Here is an 11,351-nt window from a genome sequence, read left to right on the forward strand (position 1 = left end):
AAGTTCTATAATGCGTGTAGGCCTAACGTTGTAAAACTTTGCTTACATCGATCGCGTTCTGTAAATCTTTGTCTGTGTAAATTATGGTCATAGCCTAGGCCTGAATAATACTGCATGCTTGGTGACATTTATAGACCTGATGACAAAATGGTAAAGATATGTGATTAATAGGCCTATCACAATTACTTTGTATTCTTAGACCCCTGGTCTTAGACAGGAATATTCCGAGTGCAAATTGTAACAATTGAACATTTATGCCCTGTCGCTTTTAACTTAAGGGATCCAAAATGAGCGTTTATTGCGTTTCGACAGTATTTTTTGTGGGACATGAGAGCACCTCAGACCTATCGAATTGCATTCTGAATACGAAGCATGTCTTTCTGATATCAAATAATTTTCATTTTTTAAAATTACAATATAATACAAATTTTATGACAAATTATAAAAATTTGATATTTTTCAAATTTTGATATATAACAGTCCTCGAAGTAAATTATATAAATATAATGATATATTCTTAAAGTGTATGTAGCAGGGAGGAAAAGCCGACGGTCAATTGAAAATTTTGACCTTTCATATTGAAGATATGGATTTTTTTCCCAAAAAGACCTAATTTTTTTTTGTTTTGGGAAAAAAAATCCATATCTTCAATACGAAAGGTCAAAATTTTCAATTGATCGTCGGCTTTTCATCCCACCTACATACACTTTAAGTATAAATCATCAGATTTATAAAGTTTACTTCAAGTACTGTTAAATATCAAAAATATCAATTTTAATGATTTGCCATAAAATGTGTATTAAATTGCGAATTTCAAAAATCAAAATTATTTGATATCAGAATGACATTCTTCATATTCAGAATGCAATTCGATATGTCTGATGTGCTCTAATGTCCCAAAATAAATACTGTCCAAACGTTCATACCCCAGCCCTTAAGACTAACTTAATTGTATGAGATTGTATGAGCTATATGACACGAAAAAAGGTGCCAAAATCTGAATTTTGATGATTGTTACGATCCTCCGGATGGGCAAATCACTGCATGAATGGGCCTTTCAGGGGGCTGTCATTTTCTTCGAAAGGGGTACGTGGGTCATGAATATACGGGGGGTCATAGAATTTTTAGACCAAAATAGGGGGTATAAAATATATATAAGGCCAACCAAAGGGGGGGTCATAAAAACTTTCGACCTGATAGAGGGGGGGGGGGGGTCGTAAAAAATTAGCCCACGATAGGGGGGTCATAAAATTTACTCCGGTCACCGACATATTCATGACCCACCCCTTCCGAAGTAAATGACTTTTTTTTTTTTTTTTTTTTTATTCATTCATTTTGCTTTTAGATTAAACAGGACAAAAGACAAATAACTTGAGAAAAAATAAACAAAAGATAGAAAGAATAAAAACAACACACACAAAATACAAAAGCATCTCTTATATCACTAGTACAATACAATATTATGCATATTTTTAAATTCGTTTAAATACTTTGTTTGTCCGTGGGCACATGAGAAAGACAATAATAATTAATATGTTATATTTATATATAATTACTTTGTTGTTACATTATTTTCTTACACAAAACCTTCCCATTTCATACGAAAGATATTCAATCTATTTATTCTCTGAAAACAAGCTTTTTCTTCTTCAATTTTTTACTTAAAAATGTGAGAACGTGGCGATATATGGTTTCTCATTTGAAAACCTGTTCCTAAATAAATAATACTTAGCACTCAGAATAATATAGTTAAGCACTTTGAACCTTGAATGTCCTTCCAGTCCCAAAATTATATCTTTATAACATAGATGTATTCGAGTCTGTATCTTTCCATTTAACCATGTCTCTATCTCCATCCAAAAAGAGTTTATTTGATGGCATTCCCAGAACATGTGATCAATTGTTTCTTTATTTTGACATAAATGACAATTTTCGTTCTCTTTCAGATTAATAAGCTTTAAATAACTATTGCTTGGAATTATTCGATGAAGGATTTTATATTGAAAAAATCTCATTCTTTCTTCAGTGGTAATTTGAAAAGGTAATGTCCAAATGTATTCCCAATTTAGATTACCCAAATGATCAAACAAACGATCATAATAATTCTGATTTACTGGTTTTGTTGATTGTGACATGTTAAATTGTTTAGATACATCACGAGTTGTTAACTTCTTTACTTCTAACGAAATATTTTTTTCAATACTTTTAAGTTTTCCCATATCTGTTTCAGAAAGTTTCTTTATTTCTAATTTCCATTCCCTTGGTAAACTATTTATAACACCGTAATATGTTACAAAATCAATACATCGTCCATATTTTTCACAAAGCTTTTCGTATGAATAAAATGAACCTTTATCATCTAATATATCTTTAATCTTTATTAGTCTTGTTCGAGCTCTATTAAGAGACTTGTTTACATCTTTTGAAAACAACTTGTTATAACTTAGTGGCATATGCAATACATCTTCCAAATTGATTGTTTCTTTGTTATTACATTGTTTAAAACTTTGCCAGCTTAAAATGACTTCTTTGTAAAACTGGGGAAATTTGCAGGAAAAACAGAATCATCAACATTACATTGTAACAGGAACTCCAGACCTCCCATTCTATTAAAGAAATAATTTGGGACATCTTTCCACGGTGCATAACCTTCACTCAAAAATCTTTTTAGCCACATTATCTTTAATGCTTTGTCTGTATTGAATATATTTACCATCTCTATTCCTCCGCTTTCTTTTGGTGCAATTAAAACAGAACGTTTGATTTTTTCTGGTTTTCCACTCCATAAGAAGTTATACAGTATCTTTTGAACATCAGATAACACATTTCCACTCACATAATCTGTGGACATTAAATAAGTCATTTGTGAAATACCAATACTTTTTACTAATAAGACCTTTCCTCTAAGTGTTAGATCTCTTTGTCTCCAAATATCTAATTTGTCCTTTAATTTTGTGAGTCTTGGTTGAATATTATACTCATTACATTTTTTACTATCATAACCAACAAATAAGCCCAATATTTTTACAGGTTCCTTAGTTGGTTTAATACCATAAACATAATCATTACAGTGTCTAAGACTTCCTATCTTCATCAATTCTGTTTTCTCCAAATTTATCTTCAAACCAGACAACCTTCCAAACTTATCTATTTCTCTTACAAGATTCTCCACAGATTTTGAATCGGATAGAAAAAGGTTGCATCATCTGCAAAAAGGAGCACTTAAGCTCCACCCCACTTGGGAGTTCTATGCCATTAATATCCTTACATTTCAAAGTTATTAAAGCCAACATTTCTATCACACACACGAATAATGCTGTTGATAACGGGCATCCTTGACGAACACCTCGTGTCAGATCAAACCAACCAGTAGAAAACCCTTATTTATTACACAACTTTTAATATTTGAATAAAAACATTTTACCCATGAAAGCAGGTTTGGACCAAAATTAAATTTTTTCAAGGTTGCCATAAGAAAACTCCATTCAACAGAATCAAAAGCTTTCTCCAAATCGGCAAAAAGTAACATACCAGGAATGTGGTTATCATTTGTGTACTGCAGAATATCTTCAACTAAACGAATATTTTCTCCAATATATCTACCTTTGACAAAGGCTGTTTGATGATTACCTATAATACTTGGTAGTACACCTTCCATTCGTTTAGCAATTGCCTTTGTACCTATTTTGTAATCGATATTTAATAATGATATTGGACGCCAATTTTTGATAAGCTTTGGATCTTTTCCAGGCTTAGGTAGAAGAGAAATTATTGCTTGTGATTGCGGTGTGGAAAGTTGACCATTTAAGTAACCAAAATTTAAAGAGTCAACTAAAATATTTCCAAGCAAATCCCAGAAACATAGGTAAAACTCACTAGAGAAACCATCACTCCCAGGAGATTTATTTTAGACATATCTTTTAAGGTTTTGTAACATTCGTCCAAAGTCAAACGCTTTTCACAGAGCTCTTGCTGTTGTGGAGAAAGCTTGGGAATCTCAATTTGATTTAAATATTCCTCAATATCTTCATAACCTTCACCATCTTGTTTACTTGAGAAAAGATCTTCATAAAAGACTTTAATTTCACCAAGAATATCTTTTGATGTTGTTTTAAGGACATTATTTACAAGTAATTCATCAATTCCCTTTTTGAAACATTTCTTTTTCCAAGTTAAAAAATATTTAGAGCTTTTTCTCCTTCATCATAATACCTGTCTCTTGATCTCACAATACTACCATTAACTTTGTATTTATATATTTCCTCTAAGTTTTTCTTCACTTCGGCATACTCGTGTACAATTTCTTCTTGAAGTTCATTATTTATCTTTTCTTCAAGATCAATTAATCTTTTATTCAAAGATCTTTCACGTGCATTTCTTTCTCGATTTTTGTGGTTGAATATGATATGGTTTCCATACGTAATTTGAACTTCATAAATTCCCAAAATTGTTGATCATTTAAGTTAGCATATTCACGTTTAACATCTGAAATGACACTTTTAATTAAATTATGATAATCAACATCTTCTAGAAGACTATTATTGAACTTCCAAAAACCCGGCCCACGAGGCTCGGTATCACTCAAAGAAATCTTCATAATAATTGTTTGGTGATCGGACATAATACTTGGTACAATATTACAATCTACTATATTCATTTTAAGCGACTGAGGTATAAACCAATAATCAATCCTTGATGCAGAATTGCGATTACGTGTTGACCATGTGTAAGCTATTTTGGTAGGGTTTCTTGTACGAAAAATGTCTATTAAATTGTTTTTAAAAGAAGACGTTTGAGGAAATTCGGCCATTCTTATGCTCATCCTTAATAGTATTATTTTTAGATTTTCTATCCAAAGTGATATCCATAGCTAAATTCATATCGCCTCCTATAATCAAGTATTCTTTAATTACATGTTTTTCTATAATATTGCTTAACTGATCATAAAAGATAACTTGATCTTTGTCATTATTGGGAGCGTACACATTTAAAAGGTAAAAGGTTTTTTTTTCGATACGAACTTTTGCTAAAATGAATCTTCCTTCCGAGTCACTTATCACTTGGTCAAACGTACATGTAATTGTTGGATTTACTAAAATAGCTACACCTTTACTGTCGTTTGTTCCATGACTAAAAACAATATTACTTGACCATTCTCCTTTCCACTGTTTTTCTAAAGTTTTACAGCAATGTGTTTCCTGAAGGAATATAATGTCTATTTTTTTCTTCTTCATATACATAAAGATTGCTTTACGTTTTTTTACATTTCTCAACCCACGGACATTCAGAGATGCAACATTTATACACGACATAAATAAGAAGTACAAATAATAAAAATAATAATATTAAATAATAACGAGATTTGAAATAACAAAATGTAATCAAAAGATAAATCCTGATCTACTTGATCAGTTTAGCGGGTGTCTACCCATCCGAAAATATTACAAAATGTTCACCAATCAGTTCAAGAGTTCACCTTGCTTTTATAGCAAAGTTCTTTCAATAGTTCTTAATATTTAATGTTTGTTTATTTTCATTGTTTGCGCTTTAAACTTTCAGTTATGGTGTTGAGATTCACTTATTGATGCGGAACTCCGCTATCAAACTGTCTTTCATTATACTTGTAAACAGTATTGTGTCTATAATAATGTGTTAAGATTAGTCTATCATGGGGTGCAGCTATCATTCTAACTCGTTTCCAGTTGGTTGATCATCACCAAGGTCTCGCTGATCATCCCTATGGTCTCGTTGTTCAGTGTGCCGGCAATTCCTGTGTATTGGGCCTGTATATTCTCCATAATCTCGACCGTATGTATCATCTGCATAAAAGGCGCCTTGTTTCCTTTTTTGTCCCTCCAGTAACCAGCGACAAACCGGAAATAAATTTTCTTCTTATACAGTAATTTTACTCGTTCAGAGAACGCCTTTTTCTCCTTTAAATCCTTGACCGTTAGGTCCTCTACCATGTGATAATTCACTTAAGTTTCTCCTTCTTTTCGTTCATAATGTCCATTTTATCTTGATACCGGAGAAATTTGACCAAGATGTGTCGATTTACACCGTGACGAAACTTTCCATCTCTATGAGCACGTTCTATTTCAATGTCTCCTCTGTCAAATTGCTCCTTCAAAATGGTATCCACTATCTCAAAGACATTTTCCCCCTTTTTTTCGGGGTACCCTATTATCCGTATGTTACTTCTTCGTGAATGTCTTTCAAGCTTATTAATGTGATCATGCAGCTCGGCGATTTTGCTTGTATTTGATACGATCTTTTCTTTCTGAGGCGTTTTGTGTCCTTTTTTATGTCTTTAATTTCCTCACCTTGAAATTCACGGCAGCTTTAATATCATTCAGTTCCTTCTTCAGTTCATTCTGTCCAGTAATAAGGGTTTCTAGCGATCGTTTAATGTATGCGTTTACGTCCTGATCCTTTGCACTATCGTTGCCAGTAGGCTGGGCATTAGCACTACGGGAATCATCGGCGAAATATTTACTTGTAGTCGGCCTTGGATCAGCTGCGTTTTGTTTAGCGCTAGTGTTACGTGCAGTACTCACATTACTACCGCCGCTGTTTGAATCACCCGCCGTATCATTTCCACCTTGATTTTTTCTTCTTCTGGTATCCATTTCATTCGAAATTTTGATCAGTGTGTTCCGAAACTGCTAAATACGTCGACAGTATCAATATTTCTGATTCTGGTGATTATTTAGACAGTCAATTTAACGTTTATTCCGGACGGTGACACCCTCGCGTGCTTCATACCGCCGCCATGTTGTTCATCGCTTGTAAATGACACACATCGCCCTAAATGAGGACGAATGACGTAGCTAGTACTATAGTAGGCCTAGGCCTATTCGACTTGGTCTAGGGGATGTGCCACGGTTTTGGTGTACCTTTTCAGCGATTTTGGTATATAGATGGGTGGGTTTTCAGTGGAGACCAATAGGAAAAACTAATAATAATAATAATAATAATAGCGACAAGGCACATATCCACTCAATTAAGAGCGCTCAAGGCACTAAAACAAAACAAACAAACAAAAACTAACAAGACAAAGAAAACTGGAACTAAATTCAAACGCGTAACGCCCAATTATGGTAAATTTGGGTGGTATACTGATGGGTATATAGCAAAAACAGCAAAAAGTAGGTAGGCCTATAGAGAAAGTCAGCATCCGAAAGTCTGCGTGGCACACCCCCGTACAAAATTTTTCGAAGATCCCCCCCCCCCCACCCCGGGATAATTATGATTTTGCAATATGCCCTTGAATGCAAACATGACGCAAACAGTGGCCAATGCTATCACAAATGAGTACTTGAACAAAGTATCGTACAATAGCCTACTGATGTGATAGCATTACATTGTGTCGAATAGCTTTAATCATGGAGGTATATTGACCTCAACGTAGTCTCTAATTCCGAGGTTCCACCACCAGCGCGCATTTCACTTCACACACAAAGTGTCATGTGTCAGTGGAATCAAACTTGCGGCGGAGGAGACTACTCAAGACGTCAAAGTCAACTGCTCCGGGGCATCATGATCAGCATTGACATTGATATTGAACTGGTATAAACCACATTATGCCTTAAATACGGTAGGCTACATGTATAATATTATAATCCGAAAGTCAACAGTCCGGGGCTCCAGTCGAGGAAAAAGGGCTTTTTGTCGGGGAGAGGGGGGGGGGGGGGTAGTAGTTATGGGTATCGGTAAGGCCAATAGAACTCGATTATTAGTTTCCGATTGGATGTTTGAAAAAAAGGACGAGGTCGCTATTTCATTATTCATTATTCGGCCTCTTTTCATTATCCATTATGTCAACAAATCAATGATTTTATGAACAGCTTTCTCCAAATTTTAGTACCAAAGTATAGGCCTATATTGTTGATGAAAGACCATCTCAAAACCGGTATTAATGCTTAGATCATCTTCACAGACATTTTGCAACAGATTGAGAAAAGATTTGAATTTGTTTTCATTAAAAGAAAAGAAAATTGCAATTTTTGTAATCACTAGAAACATGATGAGGTAATCCTTAAATTTCCATTATTTACTACACCCTCTACCCCTACAACTAAGAAAAACTGCTGATTATGATCAGCAGGGGATGTCAGACATTTTGAGAGTTTCAATTTTGATTATTTCAATTTCAATTTTCAGATCATTGACTTTTTTATGAAAATAATGAAAGTTTTGGTCAAATTGAAAAAGTGATGCGGGCGGTCAATAGGAAACTAACAATCGAGTTCCATTAGCCTAATGTGGGTAGGCCCCTATGCCTATTGTTCAGTTTTGGAATTATAAGGATGTTAGCAGGGTCTGCCAATTTCGTAGTTAATACAACATACATGTAAGCCTACAATATCCAGCTACAGCAGACCATAGCACCCCCGGTTACCTGCACTCCCCTCACCCGTTAAAACAAAGTGTCATTGGAATTAAATCATTAACTTACATTTTCTTGGTGCATCTGCTCTGGACTAGCTCGTCGACTGTCCTGACATTTTGGTCTGGGCCTACAGGCCTGTGCACACGACTGCTAACCAAACTCCAATCGTATTGCTTCTTAGCGGATTATCCTGCGATACCGGTCCATATATTAAATATTAATGGCGTAGAGCTCCGGTAGAGCTATTCGTTTATTCAGGGGTTTATTCCAATCCAAGAGCCCTTGTTTATTCCACTGGTATTATTTCATCATATCAGAGAAAAGATTATATCCGTGTGGACCTTTTCGGTGCATGGTTCGATTTCAGGAAGAGTTCAGCGACAGCAAAGCCACTTCTGAGACTAAATGTCAGCTACATTTAATAAAGTGTTATAGCAACGTCAACTGGGCAATATGCGACCAGACCATTTGACAGCTGACACACTAGGCTCTATGATCATTGTCAAGTCAGAGATGCGCCATGCAGCATCTAGCAATTACAGTGTTGCCATACGCGACCCCGTGTACTCCATCATGTCTGTAATAGCCCAATAGATATAGCTATAGGGCTATAGCCTGTAAAATCGAAAGTGGATACTCCACACTCCACAGGCCTATACAAGCGCAATTGTCGCGGTGAAGGGCGTCAGCAAAATATACGATACCCGGGTATAACCCCCTTCATCAACTGACCCCTTAAACTCGCCCATTCAGTGATTCCAGCAAAAGTGTAAAAATTACATGTGTCTAAAAAAATTGCTTGAGGTGAATAAATAATTAGAATTGTCATTAGATAATGCAGTGGCCCCGGAACCGGGGGTGGGGGGCCTGGGTGAATTATTTTGGTGAGGGAGCCATACCATAGAGCCCCCCCCCATGGTAAAATTCATAATTTTAGGGTAAAATTCATAATTTTAGGGTAAAATTCATAATTTTAGGGTAAAATTCATAATTTTAGGGTAAAATTCATAATTTTAGGGTAAAATTCATAATTTTAGGGTAAAATTCATAATTTTAGGGTAAAATTCATAATTTTAGGGTAAAATTCATAATTTTAGGGTAAAATTCATAATTTTAGGGTAAAAAGCATAATTTTAGGGTAAAATTTATAATTTTAGGGTAAAATTCATAATTTTAGGGTAAAATTAAAATTTAGGATATAAATTCATTATTTTTAGGTAATATTCATAATTATAGGTAGGCCTACCCGGTATAATTCAAAATATTCATGTAAAAATGTACGGTATGCATTTAAAAAGCTTCTGCGCTCACCGGGCGGAGGGGGACACCCATCCCTTCAGCGTTTCGCGTACCAGAGAAGGCCAACCCCCTCCCCCCATATTAAAAATCTTCCTGAGCCTCTGAGATACAGGCCTGTAACTGGGAGGTCTGGGGCGGACGCCCCCCCCCCCTGCCCCAAAAGAAAAAATAGGGTTTTTTATGCCTTATTGGTCAAAAAAAGGTCCAAATTTGGTTTTTTTCAAAATCCACCCAAGTCCAAAAAGGTCCCATTTGTGAAGAAGTAAAAAAGTCCACTTTCTCAAAATCATCCCCCCCCCCCCAATAAATCATGGTTATATACGGGCCTGATTAAATATTTTTGAAATGTCTTATTTTGTCTTAAAATACACGGCCAATGATAAGAAAAAATCCAAACTTGAATAATATTAATTTGCGAGAGTAGCGAGCTCGGGTTTTTATGCTTTTTCTTTTTATTAAAAAGGTCCAAATTTTGGGAAGACAGTCCACTTTTCACAAGAACGAAGCGTTTTATAATAACAGATATAAAATGTGTGCCAAACCCAACAAGCTCCCATATGCCTACTCATAGGCCCTAGTGGGCTGGCATTTTCTTCGTAGGGTGGGTCACAAATGTACTGGGGGTCATAAACTTTTGGATGGGGCTCATAAAATGTTTGATGACCAAAATGTAGGGGGTCACAAGATGACCACAGTCCACAGATAGGCCTATACGTGTTTATTTTACAAAAAGACTAGCATGTTCATGCTGTTAGGGGGTAAGGTGTATCGGTGGTAGAGAGGGGGGGCATGAAATTGTTGCCGAAATAGGGGGATCGCTGATATTGGGCTATTCCAGAAAATAGATGCACACCCCCCTATCGGGAGTTCGGATATCCGGACTTTTTGTCCAGTCGTGACTATTGGAAATCCAGACTTTTAAAGTGCACAAAAGGCAAAAATATCCGGCAGAAAAATAGTTTAAAATCAGAAATCCTCAATATGAGAGCTCATTTTCAACATTTCCGTGATTTTTCCTTCATTTGATTGGATTTCCAAGCTTTGTCCAGTAACATTGGCAACTGGAAATCCAGTCGTTTTCAGAAAGCAATCTTGGAAATCCGGACATTTCTTTGATTGAAAATTTACTCCTCTATAGGGGGTGTGCACCTATTTTCTGGAATAGCCCATTATTGACGCCGACTTTTTGTAAATTTGGGACTCGGGACCCGTTCCCCTACCTTCCGAAGAAAATGTTAAATGCCAGCCCCTACCATTCGAAAATTTCATGTGAGCATTTTTTTTTTGCACTCCCGAAAAATGATTATATCCGTTTTTGTTCTATCATGATTATCATGATTATAACTTATAAGCGAAAAAAATCACTGAAACAGTAACATAAATTAACATAATTCCGGGCAGAATTCGCCCAATTATGCGGTCAAATTGCAATTACAGCAATATTGAAACCAAACTGAACCAGTCGCGTTATCATAATTATCCCAGGGATCATATCACCCGACCGACCAAGTGTGTAATTTCACACTTTTGTATGAAACTCTAGGGGCGTTGAAACAATTTCAAGTCAGTCAGTCAGGAGTCCTTCCCTGGTCAGTCCATGAGTCAGTCATCGGGTGTCAGACTAGACTATGCCATAGTCGAATTTTATTAAAAATATGTT

At 35.5% G+C, this 11,351-nt stretch overlaps 1 protein-coding gene across 1 annotated transcript in view; it reads right to left on the reverse strand.

The window, feature by feature from the left end:
- The window catches only part of LOC140139808 (monocarboxylate transporter 12-B-like), a 54,990-nt gene extending 46,099 nt beyond the window's left edge, over positions 1 to 8,891 (reverse strand). The window contains exon 1 of the mRNA XM_072161541.1: positions 8,459 to 8,891. The gene's annotated coding sequence lies outside the window, so the exon portion shown is untranslated. The remainder of the gene's footprint in view (positions 1 to 8,458) is intronic.
- Positions 8,892 to 11,351: the final 2,460 nt, after the last annotated feature.

The sequence above is a fragment of the Amphiura filiformis genome, chromosome 18, assembly GCF_039555335.1.
Source record: "Amphiura filiformis chromosome 18, Afil_fr2py, whole genome shotgun sequence".
Taxonomy (NCBI): domain Eukaryota; kingdom Metazoa; phylum Echinodermata; class Ophiuroidea; order Amphilepidida; family Amphiuridae; genus Amphiura; species Amphiura filiformis.